The sequence below is a fragment of the Perognathus longimembris genome, chromosome 21, assembly GCF_023159225.1.
Source record: "Perognathus longimembris pacificus isolate PPM17 chromosome 21, ASM2315922v1, whole genome shotgun sequence".
Lineage (NCBI taxonomy): Eukaryota > Metazoa > Chordata > Mammalia > Rodentia > Heteromyidae > Perognathus > Perognathus longimembris.
The window spans coordinates 37,417,956-37,432,773 of record NC_063181.1 but is presented as its reverse complement, the minus strand read 5'-3'; positions in this window follow the sequence as shown (position 1 = coordinate 37,432,773).

The window sequence follows — 14,818 nt, the reverse complement described above, 5'->3', positions numbered from 1 at the left end:
CAGGCTATGAATTAGTTCTAAATGGTGGTTTGATTCAGCTAGCAGATTGAGAGTTGATTCTGTTTTCCTTTGTTCATCAGTATCTTCTTCCACCCTGTAAAGAACATGAAGTCCTGTGTAGTTACCCCAGATATCACTTTATAAAAATTAACCATGAGACAATAATAATTTTATCAATGTTTCTGGACAGCCATGTTATATGATGAAATGGAGCAACACCAATTTTAAATTTTGTGTTTCATAGACATTTGTATAATACTTGCTCTCTGTAAAGCAACTGTCTTTGCTCTTTCTGTTCTTCTGATGTTCCTTTTTTGTGCTTTCTTATCTCTCTCACTGTGTGTGTGTGTGTGTGTGTGTGTGTGTGTGTGTGTGTGTGTGTGTGTGTGAATGCTGATCCTGGGGCTTGAACTCGGGGCCTGGGCACTGTCCTTGACCTTTTGTGTTCCATTCTGGTGCTCTACCACTTGAACCACAGCTCCATTTCCAGCTTCTTGGTGGTTAATTGGATATATGAGTCTTTTGGACTTTCCTGTCTGATCCTCAGATAATGTACCTAGGATTGCAGACACGAACCATCAACATCTTGTTCTCTGCGTATATTTTTAACTTGTAAAATTTACAAGTGTGCAGGTCTGTGGGGATTATAAATTGCCCACAATAGTGTCCCACTTTCACAGTGGAGAAGCAGTCAATCCCCAGCTTCTGATTTCCCTCTTCCCCTTTATAATAAATGCCAGGATTCCTGCCCCAATAACTGTCATTAGGCAGTACTACCATTAGAGTCTGGTGCTTTTCCATAGAACAATACATTTGATATTCACTTATGCTGTTGAGCATGTCAGAAGTTTCTTCTTTTTATTTCGGAATAGGGTTCAGGTGTATGGCTATATTATGCTTTGTTTATCCATTCTCCAGCCTACGGACATTTGATGTTTTAAAAGTTCTAGGCAATAATAAATAAAATAGTGGAATAATTTATATGCTGGCTGTATGTGAGCATAATATTTTTTTCAATTCTCTTGAGCACATATATAGACAGGAGATTGCAGGGTGCAATATGTTTATTTTTTGAATAATTTTTATCATCTTTAAGCAGCTTTACAAAGGAGTTGCCATTCACCCAAACCGTTTATGAATACAGTGCATCTTGAGTAATGTCACCTTTCCACATTCTCGCTCACTCCTCCCAACCCACCTCCCGCCCACTTTTCTAAATTTTAGGTTATGCATTGAATTGCTTTTTCCATTTAACAAAGCAGTTTATATATACAATGCAACTTGATTTGTGTCATCACGTCAACGTCTTCAGCCCCCACTACTCACCCTTCCCTTATAATTCTCAATTCTGTGGAGTATACAATTAATTCTTGCCTGCATTTTCCCCCTTCCACTCTTCATTCTCTCCTTGGCCCCATTTCCTGGTACTTACTTTATTGGGCTTTGACTTAGTCTTTTTATGCATTTCAAAAATTGTTATTGTAAAGGTGATGTACAGACGGGTTTACAGTTACATAAGTCAGATAAAGTACATTTTTTTTTTTTTTGCCAGTCCTGGGGTTTGAACTCAAGGCCTGAGCACTGTCCCTGGCTTCTTTTTGCTCAAGGCTAGCACTCTGCCACTTGACCCACAGTGCCCTTCTGGCCTTTTCTATAGATGTTTTGCTGAGGAATCGAACCCAGGGTTTCATGTATACAAGGCAAGCACTTTACCACTAGGCCATATTCCCAGCCTGAGTACATTTCTTTTTGAACAATGTCACCCCTTCCCTCGTTCGCTCCCAGTTTTCACTCTTGTCCCCACCCACAGGTTGTATAGTTCATTTCAACACAGTGCCTAGAGTATTAACGCTGCATTTGTTCACCCTGTGTTGTCCCATTCCCGTGTTATTCCTTACCCCTTCAAAAACAGATAAATGAACTAAAAAGACAAAAGAAAAGAAAACAAGAACAGAAACAGAGGGAAAACACTCATGTTTCCATTAACTGGAGTTCATTTCAATAAATATTATTTTATATGAACAGATACACATAGCTATTGAGCCTATGTGATCCTCTCCTAACAATATCCTCTTTTGAGCTCACTGTGTGTGAATTCCTAGAGACTTAGAGATTTGCATAATTTATCATATCTCAATGGTTTTTTTTTGCCATTGGTATGTTTACTTGGAAATTTATAGGTACCTTCTAGTTAACACAAATGAGTGAAACCATGTAACCTATGTTTCTTTGGGTCTGGCTGACTTCACTTAATTTTTTTCCAAGACTTCCCATTTCCTTACAAATGGTACAATATCATTCTTTCTGATGGAAGAAGGAAACCCCACATTTTTATTGTGTATAAAAAAACCATCCATTCATCCACAGAGGAACATCTGGGTTGATTCCATATTTTGGCTATGGTACCATAAGGTTTTTTTTTTTTTTTTTGGCCACTCCTGAGTTTAGACTCAGGGCCTGAGCACTGTCTCTGGCTTCTTTTTGCTCAAGGCTAGCACTCTGCCACTTGAGCCACAGCATCCACCACTTCTGGCCATTTTCTATATGTGTAGTGTTGGGGAATTGAACCCAGGGCTTCATGTGTGTGAGGCAAGTACTCTTGCCACTAGGCCATATTCCCAGCCCCTTTGGCTATGGTAAACAATGTTGCAATGAACATGGTTGCTCTTGAGTGTGGCCTGGTTTGTAGTCTACTGGATAAATGCCCCAGAGTGGAATTGCTGGGTCATAGGGAAGCTCTATTTTAATGTTTTGAGGATTGACTTAGTCTTTTGAAAGAGTTATACTATTTGCTCTCCTTATAGAGTGAATTACACTTCAGTTAATTCATTTGCAGCCCCATGCTTACCATCCAGTGTACTTGCTTACAGATTTAAGAACTACTATTGTGGTTTTGAAGGTCTCCACATTATTTATATCCCCACCAGTAGAGTTCTAGTTGCCTCTTGGTACCATTTGATGTCAGTTTGTTTGAGATTTTAAAGTAGGCAGTTACAATATTAAGTGTTTATAGATATGACAATTAATATCTCAGTTTTATGGTTGCATGAATAGAGACATGACTTTTCTATCTCTGCCTCTCTTATAACTGAGATTTCAATGCACATGACCATATCTATCTTATTTGTTGAGATGAGGTGTTAAATTTTTGTCTATGCTGTCATTGAATGGCACTCCTCCTGAGTAGCTGGGATTTCAGGTATGTGCTACTGTGTCTTTTCTGAGAGTATATTCTCTTAATACACTACATTATGTTGTTCCCAGCAACACAAGAAAGACAAGTTTACTGTAATTCTCATGTGAGTTTGAAAATTCATCTATGTCTGCTCTTGAAATCTGGGCTAAAATTTATTGGATTTACAATTTACCAAAATGTGTAACGTGCTTTCACAGAGGACTCTTCCTGTGCTTCCAGTAGGCTGACTCATAAGAGGTCTTTCAGAATGCCAGGAACTTGCTGGACTTCCAGCATCTGGAGATGAGCTCTCAAGCCCTCCAAGATGAGAAATTCCTCTTCTTGGTGTCCCAGGGATGATCAAACTCAGCCATCCTGGAGGACCTAAGATAGAAAGTTTACAGATGCTAATGAAAATTCCTTAATTTACAGGGAGAGTGTAATGGACAAGGGCGGCAAACACCCTGTTCCACTGGATGGCACATCTCTGTGTTAAGGAACCAAACGGGAGCCAACTTCCAATCCATTTTTAGGTTTGCTGAAACACATCACTAGGAAAGTGTTCTGATTGCAATATCCTGAAGCTTTTAAACACTCATCCTTGAAACAAAATATAGGCAATTTGTGCTAATAACTCTTCATTCTGTACATTTCTGCAGTATTTGGCAGCTACCTCAGAGGCCATGGAGAAAGATCAAGCGGCTGAATTTCTTTGCCCTGTCGGATCAACCCAACTTCAGTTGAAGTCTTCTTTTCGTACACATGAATCTTTGGTTCAATTAATACCAATCTTTATTCATCTTCAGTAATCTAGTACTGGTGATCACTGATTATGTGCTAAAACTATTCCAGAGTAGGGGCTATGGCTCATTTTAGAAGTCCATGAATCTAGTTAAGAACTTGTAATATCTTTTCTGAGGTCAATGTTTTGTTGGTATATGATATAATCTTCTCAGGTGACTCATTATCCTTCCCATGTAATGACTTCATTCTTTAATTTGTGTAATTTTCTTTTGATTCTCTTCAAAACCCTCTGGTTTCAACTCAACCCAAAATGTGATTATTTTTTCTTTTCTCATTTTATGCTCAGCAAGTGATAGAAGTGAGGGCCTTGTGTGTGACAGGCAAGAACTCTGACACTGAGCCACACCCCCAGTTCAATGTGTGAGTGCTGTTCAAGTCTATTTGTTTTGTACAACCTGATTTTAGATGTTTACTTGCACCCATCCATTTGTCTAGATGAACATTTTGATAGCCTCTCAAATACCACATGATTCAGATAGAAGCTGTCATTTTCCTCTTACAAACCATCTTTCATTTGCCATTAATTTAGTGTGTGTGTGTGTGTGTGTGTGTGTGTGTGTGTGTGTGTGTGTGTGTGTGTAGGTCGTGGTGCATGAACTCAGGGCTTAGGTGCTCTGCAATTTTGCTCAAGACTTGTGCTCTACCACTTTCCCTAGCTTCAAAGGAAAATATTCAGATGTCAGCCTCTAGAGTGACTAGGATTACAGGTGTGAGCCACTGACACCAGGCTTCACTTAGTGTAATTATTTTAAAATCAGAATGGTAAGTTTCATGTATTCATTACAGCCTATAGTCTTCCTGTGTCTCGTTTTCCTTACAATTAATTATGTTAAGTAGATCTTACAACCTAGCTTTTTCTTGCGCTTGGTTGCTTATTTTCTATTACTACTGCTGTTGCTAGGTTTAAGCTTGCATTCCTTCTCTCCTTGATACAAAGATTGTATTGGGCACAATGAATTTACTCCTGTTCTCTCTTTTCTTACTTTTCCCCTTTCCTTTTCCATCTATGAAACCAGACATCTTTTAAAAATATATTATTTATTTATTGTCAAGGTGATGTACAGTTTCATACATAATGCAGTGAGTACATTTCTTTTCAAACTTGTTACCTCCTCCCTCATTTTTCCCCACCTTTCTACCTCCCCAGTTCCCTCCCCTCTCCTCCAAGTTGTACAGTTGGTTTATAGCATATTGTCTTGTAAGTATTGCTGTTACACTGGTTTACCTTTTACCCTTTGTCTCTCCATTTTGAGGTTCCCCTTCCCTTCCCTAGTTCTGATAAACGTATATACAATACCCAGGGTACCAAAGTCAGTTACAGTGACCTCAGGGGTAAAACCATGGGAAAGAAAAAGAAAGGAAAAAGGCATAATTTCACATGGTATGTTGAAACAACAACAATGATAAACTACTTATTTCCATAACTTGGAGTTCATTTCACTTAGCATCATCTTATATGTTCATATGTACTAGCTATTGAACTATTGTGATCTTCTAGGACTGTCCTAGACATGTACTAATTATTAGAAGGAAACCATAGTGTCCATGTTTCTTTCAGTCTGCCTCACTTCACAATATGATTTTTTCCAAGTCTTTCCATTTCCTTATGAATGGGGCAATGCCATTGTTTCTGATGGAAGCAAACTGCAGAGCTTCTGCACTGCAAATCATATAGCTCGCAAGATAAAGAGAAAGCCCTCAGATTGGGAGGAGATCTTCAGTGCCCATACAACAGACAACGGCCTCATATCTAAAGTATATGTAGAACTCAAAAAATTAAATTCTCCCCAAACAAATCCTCAAAGAAACAACTGCCCCCTTAATAAATGGGCTAAAGACTTAAAGAGAGACTTCTCTGAAGAGGAAATGAGAATGGCCATGCGGCACATGTAGAAGTGCTCAACATCACTGGCCATAAAAGAAATGCAAATCAATCAACACTGAGATTCCACTTCACCCCAGTAAGAATGTCCATTATCAAGAACACTAATAACTACAAATGCTGGTGGGGATATGGCCAAAAGGGAACCCTACTACACTGTTGGTGGGAATGTGAACTTGTTCAAGCACTCTGGAAAGCATATGGAGGTTCCTCAAAAGGCTAAACATAGAGCTCCCCTATGATCCAGAAATCCCCCTTTTGGGCATCTAACTCAAAGGATCGCAAACAAGACCATACTGAAGCGACTAGCACAACTATGTTCATGGCAGCCCAATTTACTCTTGCTAAAATATGGAACCAATCCAGATGCCCCTCAGTAGATAGGTGGATCAAGAAAATGTGGCACATATGCACAATGGGAATTCTATGAAACCAGACATCTTAGTTGGTGTCTACTAGTCCTTGTGAGACAAGAAACTCTAGAACAGTGGAACCTGCGTTTCCTCTTACTAATGTCATAAAGAGTTTTTCTATTTGTCATGGCAACTCATAACTCCATCTTGCATCACTTACATTTGTGATAGGTTGAACAATAATTATTTTTTTAGGTTGAATATTATGTCCTCTCGAAATTCATATGCTGAAATCTAAACACTCAGGGGCTACTATTAGATGGTGAGAACTTTATAGCTGATGGATGCTGCGATAATGGGACCTGAGAGATACCTCACCCATATTGCAAAAGCATGGCCATCTGTGAACTAGATGTAGGTGGATCACAGTCCAAGGCCATCCTGGACAAAAGCAGGACATCCGATCTGAAGAGTAAAAAGGGCTTGGAGTGTGGCTGAAATGGTAGAGCTCTCCCTAGCAAGCTCAAGTCTTGAGTTCAATCTCTAGTACTGCTAACAACACCACCAATAAAAGAATTACATGTATAATGTAAACAACTCTCCTAGCGCCAGATTATTGACTGGCATATTTGCTGTGATATACTGTCATTATCTAGTGGAAACTTGATCAGCCAAAGAGTTTAATGACATCAATATATCAAATGCCAAATGAAGGGCTAGTAGGACGAGAAGTCACTGTAGCCTTAAACTTGACCTCATTTCTCCTCCATTCCGCCATCATCTTCCTGTATATATTTCTTCTTCTTTACACTGCAGATGTAGATATATCAGTGCATCAGGCAAAGCCCCAGACTCTGTTCTCTTCATCTACCTTACAGCCGTTAGTGTGGACCGCAGCCCTTAGGGTGCCTTTCTTTTGTTGCATTCTTCCTTTTGTAATCTCATCACACCTGTACAGGGAGCAGCTTTCCCAGCATCCCCTGGCACAGGAAGTCCATGACATAATCATGTGATCTGAAATGTCGCCAAGGCAGCTTGGTGCTAGATCCCAGCCCCCATGACAAGAGCATGGAGGAACAATGAGCTCCGCTCAATACTTTATCACTAAGTGGTCATTAGAATGGAAACACCTGTTACCCAGAGGGTCTTTATATTCCACTTTTCCATAGGCTCTGCTCTCACTTGTCAATTGATTGCTTTGAGTCTCAGTTGGGAAAAAAAAAAAAAAACACAAAACAAAACACCCACATTCTCTCTCTGTATAATTATCAAGTAAGGTAGGAGGTTTGCAGTCTCTGATTAAGCCCACCACAAGCAGGCCCATGAAGGCTAGAGAGGCACAGACCTACATTAGGAAGGGAAACTACACTATGTCTAGCTGCTTTGTGAAAGGATAGAAGGGAGCAGACCACGTCAGGGTGCATTTAGAGTACTGTAGCCCGGGGCCGTCTGTTCCACAGCAACATTATTGTAGTTCCAAAATTGTTTGTTACAGACTAAAATATATCAGCCTAGGTGAGGATCTAAGGAAAGAGGAACTCTTATACATTGTTGGTGGGAATATAAATGATCACAGCCATTTTGGAAAGCTGTAGAGTGGCCCCTCAATATGCTTAATAAAAGTAGCACAGAATCCAGCAGGCCTACTACTGGGTAGGTATCACGTGGGGGTCAGAACGAGTGATCTCAGAATTTGCACATTGCATCGTTTTACTACTAGTAGCTAGTGCTTGTGCTTAGCACTATGTCACTGAGACTAGTCGATATTTCTCCCTGCTTGTATTTTTGTAACTGCAAGCATCATTCAGTTCCATTTAATAAGGCAGAGAATTTTCTCAAAATGTATACTGAAATCTCCCTGTGAGTACAACTCACAGAAGCAGGCAGTGAATAATTTGAATTATGAGATACTTTTTAAAAAATGCCATTTTTATTACTTTCAAATGGGCACAGTGAATATGTGAGGCCAACAAAATGTTGCTAGGATGTTTTGCCAAATATAGATCCTTGCGTGAGCGTATCAGAATGATATGTAATTAACTTTTATTGTTTATACATCATTCTGAGCTCCTAAAATGCTTAAAACAGTCTGTTCCCTTAAGTGGTTTTGTATGTCTGTCACTAGACTTAGTTACATGATGCCTTAAGTGACAGTTAATTTTAGATGTCAACTTGCCTAGGCTAAGGAATGGCGAGAGAGCTGATAAAACATCATTTCTGGTTGTGTTTATGAGGCGTTCCTGGAAGATTTTAGTATTTGGGTTTGTAGATGGAAGAAGGAATATCTACCCTCCACAGAGTAGGCAGATATCATTCAACTCAGCGAGGGGCTGCATAGAGCAAAAAAGAGGGAGGAAGGACCAACTTATTTTCTGAATCATGGCATCCCTCATCTCATGTCCTCAGACCTCAGGGATCTTCATTCATAGATTTTGTGCTTGGACTGAATCACACTACTACAATTAAACTATTTTCTTACATTCTTGTGTCTCATCTGGCAGATGGCAAGATCCTAGAATCTTTTGGTTTCCATAATGGTGTGAATCAATTCCTATGCTAAATTTGGTATCTAGGACTTATTTTGTATTTCTAAAAAAGTCTGAATAAGATACCAGATGTATAATTTGTTGGTGCAAAGACTTAACTCTTGGTTTCCTACTATTTAAACTTCAAAGTAAGTGACATTAATGATCCTTTGAATGATGTGGATATATATATTTTTTTCTGTTTAAGTATAAATTACTAAGTTAAGAATTAGATTTGTCTCCAGACCATCAATTCAGAAATTTTACTTCTTTATCTTCTTGAAACTTGGGATACAAGATGATGTTAGAAAAGATAAGGGATTCTTTGGAGTCGAATCTGTTTGACTCAGTGACTCATGGCATCCGCCCTTTCTCTGCCCCCTGGTCCTCCAGATTCTATTAGGACCTTGTAGGACATCAGGTCTCCATTCTCTCACAGAATTTCCTAACTTCAAAGCTTCTCAGTAACATCTAGGAAGTGCCAGTTTCTGTGGGATAAAGTTCTGCAATTCAAGAAACAGTCACTGAGTGCCTCAGACAACCAGGTAGTTTCCAATGGAAATCTTTGAATTCTTATTTAAGCCAGAAACGATTCGTTGGTGTTTCATCATGAATAAACTACGAGGGGTTGAAGGAAGGTGAGTACGACACAGCTCCACTTTTAGGGTGCTTGCTTGCAGATTGGTAGAGAAGGCTAGGTAACTGTCTTTTGTCCTGAAGCTTTCATGTCTACAATGCTATGCAGAAGCTATCATGTCAGCACTGGGGACAACCAAAGGCATGGTTCTACTTAGGCTTAAACTATGCCATGGGAGAAGATAACCTTGATAGAACATGTCCTGGCATAAATGCAGCTTCCACTAAACAATTTATAAAATTATTGAAACCATAAACCTGTTTAGTGATATGTTAAGAATGGCAGGATAAATGAATATGCAGAAAGACTACAAAAATTCTTTGAAAGTGAAGTTAAACAGTTGATGAGCCTGGATGAGGAGTTTAACATAGGTCAGCACCAAAGGACCACATGGAGGGAGAAAAACCAAACAACAAAACAAAACATTTGAAGGAGAACGTCTCAGCTACTTCCTCTTTGTAGGAAATCTTTGCTGATATCTCCATGTAACTTCAGGACCTTTGATATTGTTAGAATGAAATGGCACAAAAAATGTAATTTTTTCTTTTGGCAATACTCTTAGAGGGCAGGTGCGCTATCGTTGGAGCAGTACTTTCTGCCCCTTTTCATTGGTTATTTATTATTAATTATTTTTATTTGCCAGTTCTGCTTGAATTCGGGGCCTGGGTGTTGTCTCTAATCCTCTCAGTGCTCAAGGGTAGTGCTCTACCACTTGAGACACAGTGCCACTTCCAGCTCTTTCTGAGTAATTCATTGGTGATAAGAGGCTCATGGGAACTTTTCTGTACGGGCTGGTTTCAAACTGATAGTCAGATCTCAGCCTCCTGAGTAGATAGGATTACAGGCATGAACCACCAGTCCCCAGCTTGCATTGATTATTTTGTCGCACATTTTGTCCAAGCTGGCCTAGGCCAAAATTTTCTTACCTGTGCTTCTCCATGTTGCTGGGGAAAACAGGCTCATATCATTGCATCCAGCCATTGGTTGAGATACAGTCTGTCTAATATTTTCCCCTGGCTTGCCTTGGACTATGATCCCCAATCTCTACCTCATAAGTAGTTAGGATTACAGACTTGGGCCACCATGCTTGGCATAAATAGCACAGTGTGTGTGCGTGCGTGTGTGCGTGTGTGTGTGTGTGTGCTGGTCCTGGGGTTTAACCCAGGGCCTGGGTGCTGTCCCTGAGCTTTTATGCTCAAGGAAAAATATGAGCCACAGCTCCTCTTATAGCTTTTTTTTTTTTTTTTTTTTTTTTTGCCAGTCCTGGGCCTTGGACTCAGGGCCTGAGACTGCCCCTGGCTTCTTCCCGCTCAAGGCTAGCACTCCGCCACTTGAGCCACAGCGCCACTTCTGGCCGTTTTCTGTATATGTGGTGCTGGGGAATCGAACCTAGGGCCTCGTGTATCCGAGGCAGGCACTCTTGCCACTAGGCTATATCCCCAGCCCCTCTTATAGCTTTTTTGATGGCTAATGGGAGATGGACTTCCCTGCCCCAGTTGGCTCTGCACCAGGATGCTCAGATTTCAGCGTTCTGAGTAGCTGGTACTACAGGCTTGAGCTGCTCTACTTGTTGATGAAAAAGCAAAGCCAGACCTTCAGTCTGCATGATGCTATTCAACCTACCTCGAGCTCAATCTGGCTTCCCACAGTTCTTCCAATAGTCCCAAACACTGAAGCTGGTGGGCAGTGCTTTCTGGAGATGTTTAGTCTGTGGCTGGATTAGGGACCTCCCAGTCCAGAAGTCCAGCACTCTGTGGGTGGCTCCACACAGCAGGATTTTGCTTGTTTAACATAAGGGAGAGAAGAGAGTTCAATAAAAGAGAAAAGGAAACTGATAAGGGCTAGTAAGTAAAGTGTGGGTGTATGTGGGGGGGCGGTGGAAGATAAATAAGCTAAGACTGCTTTGATTCTGTGTGACTTTAGGGGGAAAATGAGCGGAAATCTTTGCTTATCAGGGGGTTGGAAGAGACTTGGTGTAGTGCCTCTTTACCCTACGGCAAGGGGCCCTCATGAGGCTGTGCTGCTCAGCATCACGTTAGCACTTCTGTGATTGTGGGGCTGCCAGTTTGGCTGGGAACCAAACCCAGCGGTAAGGGCCTCCTCACTGGCAAAGGAGCACCCTTTATAGGGTAGTGAGAGCTCTGGGTTACACACCCACGTTACCCACACTTTTGGTTTCCCTCTCCTAGACTTGCTGTGTGGCTTCAGGCAGGTCTTTGTGGAGACCCAGTGTCATTGCGCATACCAGGGCTGGTGGAAAAGGGCGGGAGACAGGTGGGAATGGCCGCCTTGTCCCTAATTGGACCTCTGGCTCCTCTTATCTGGAAGTCGAGGAGACTACTGTATCCGACAACTGATCTTATACCCACCATTATCTCAGAAATACAATTCAATTTCACAGCAAGACACAATCCTGAGCTCTTCCCCCGCCATTTAGACAGACTCTCCGACATGGAAGTGTTGAATAGCGGGAGGCTGCTCACAAGCCCTGGCCCAGCCTCCTTCACCTACTGAGTCATCTCTGGAAACCTGGGACCTCCCCACTGTCACCCTGAGCAAGGCAGCAGCCGTCTACCAAGGGCAGAAGCTTGGGTTTTAATCTAACAACGGGAGCCAATTTACAGAAGTAATATGATTTTCTAAATCATTGGAATTAGCTAGTCAAGCCTGAGCCTTGCAATTACTCAGAGGCTCACCAGCCCTAAAAACATCTGGCACACTCCGGCTAGGGCAGCAGGGAAAAGAACACGACACACATACACTGCACAACAGCAAGTGGATAAACAATACCTGAACCCCAGGCACAACATCCTTTTTTTTTTTTTTTTTAACGTTGACATCCTTGAGGTCGCCGTGTCAAGGGATGGAAGGAAATTAAAAAGAAGCTCCTGAGAGGACACCGCTTACAAGGATTTCTTTACTCATAGCTTGTTCATTTTCACAGTACAGTTGCCCTGGGTTGTGAATTAAAGAAACAGATGAAAAAAAAAAATCACGCCTTTAACTGTACTGGAGGGTCCTTGCATACTCCTGTGCCTTTTGATGAGAAACATTAAACATTTTTAATTTAGCACATCAATTTGAAAATCTAATTTTTTTTAATGCTTTGTAGCAGCAGACGCGTTCACGGTGCTGTCACGAGCATAGAAGAATTATGAGAAACTTGAACCGCAAAAAGTAAATTAGAAAAATCTCATTTCAGTTACTCTAAAAAGAGGGGAAATTAGATTTTGATTAAAATCACTCACACATACAATTTTAGGTAAACTAATTTAGCAAGACTGACTATATAATTTTTTTTCCCTGGCAGTATGTCCTTTTAATACAGGCGGTGAGGTATTTGTACCCATAACCTTTCTCACAAGCAAAGGATGGAAAAAAAAAGACTAATAAAGTGGCCCTTGTCCAGTGTGTGTGAGGCCTGGCGAGGAGAGATTAAAGTGGTGTATTTGTCAACACAACAGGCGGAAGCTGGGCATGAATCAAGACTCCTCTTACAAGCCTCTTTCCATTCCATTTGTGTTGAGTCTCTTTTTAGTTGGTGCTCAGCTTTGCTTCTTTCAAGTTTCCACTTGGAGGGAGGTTTGCACTTTCAAAGCGTGATGTGTCAGCGAGTGGAGGGGATTAATTGCATCATTAGTGCTACAGGAAGTCGCCCATGGCCAGAGGCCCCAGTCTATGTCAGACAAACCCTGCCACCTCCAAGGTGCTCACTTGTGACAGGCAGACCTGGGGTCTCCGCAGAGTAGAGCCCTACAAGGTGTTTGGTACACTATAAAGTATTGCCTGAGACTGCAGTGTCATTTTCTTTCTCTGATGTGTGAATTCAAAACCAAGCTCTTGTGTCACCATCTCCAGTCCGTGTTCCACACGCAGGGACAGGATGGAATGAGGAAGGAGACCCCCAGGGAAGGGGAAAGAACTGGGAAAGAAAGAGTAAACTACATTCTAGAAGTAGGAGATGAAGAGACTAGGAAGGAAGGGAGAAAGGAACAGGAGAGAAGGAAAGGAAAAAAAAAAGGCGTGGGAAGAATCAGGAAAGGGAGGGAAAGGGAGAAGGCGGCAAGAGCGATTCTGATTTTCTTAATGAGTCTTGTTCATTTTTTGTGCATTGGGTACAATCCCTAGCTTCAGAAATGCCAGAAACCTTTAAACCTTGTTTAAAAACAGTCTGCAAGAGGAGACTCATGGGACCATCTTTGTGCTTTGTCTGTGCCTGTGCCCTCTTCAAGGCCATAGCTAGCTAGAATCACTTTTCTGCAAACAGCTACCATGTGCCACTTTGTTCTCATCGTCTATTCCAGCCCAAGTGTTCTGACCCAGAGGAGGTTAATGATTTTAAGTGTTTGAGTTTAATGGTTTTCTGGATAAAAATCATACCATAGAGCATTGGCTTCCCTTTAAATCAATGACTGTCAAATCCCACATTAATAGGTTTCACTATTTTTTCTGCTCAAAACGTCTCTTTCTCCAATTCTCCCAGAGTAATATGGGTATTTCCATTTAGTTCCTTACCAGATCAAAGACCCTGGAGTGATAATAGATTCCCCATTCGCTCTCATATGTACACAGAACTCCAGAAGCACCACCAATGATCCTGTTTTGGAAATCCATCTTGATTTGACTGACCTATCTCCACCACGGGGTCACATCGCTCGCCATGCCCTCTCTTCTTCCCAAAGGCAGTACGGTCCATACTGAGCTTCCATTTCTACTTTTGTCCCCTTACAATTCATTCTTTCCACTGGCATCATTTTAAAGATGAAAGTTAGCTTCCATTCTTGTAAACTGAAAAGCTTTCGAAGCCTCCTATTCACTCAGATTGCAAAGTGTCCTCTGGGTCATAGTATGAACTTTTTCTGATTATTAAGCCTCAATAGAAATGCTCTCTCTGGTCAGAATTCTCTGTCATCCTAATTGAGTATTCCTGATTACTTTACTATGTCAATACTTCGTCCATTTCTTTTAAAAATCATGCCAAAATGAAGAATGCATTTATTGCCTTTTTCTTTTCTTTTTTCTTTTTTTTTTTTTTAGTTTTTATTATTAAACTGAATTACAGAGGTTACAGTTTCATACGTTAGGCATTGGATACATTTCTTGTACTGTTTGTTACCTCGTCCCTCATTCTCCCATCCCCCCTCTCCCTTTCCTTCCCCCCCCCATGAGTTGTTCAGTTCATTTACACCAAACAGTTTTGCAAGTATTGCTTTTGTAGTTGTTTGTCTTTTTTTATCCTGTGTCTCTCGATTTTGGTATTCCCTTTCAATTTCTAGTTCTAATACCAGTATACATGGTTTCCAATATACTCAGATAAGATACAGAGATAGTGTAGGTACAACCACAGGAAGGGGATACAAGAAGATCAACAATAATAGAAGCTACAGTTACACATAGCACATTGAAAGTAGTTACAACAGTGATATAACCATCGTTTCTATA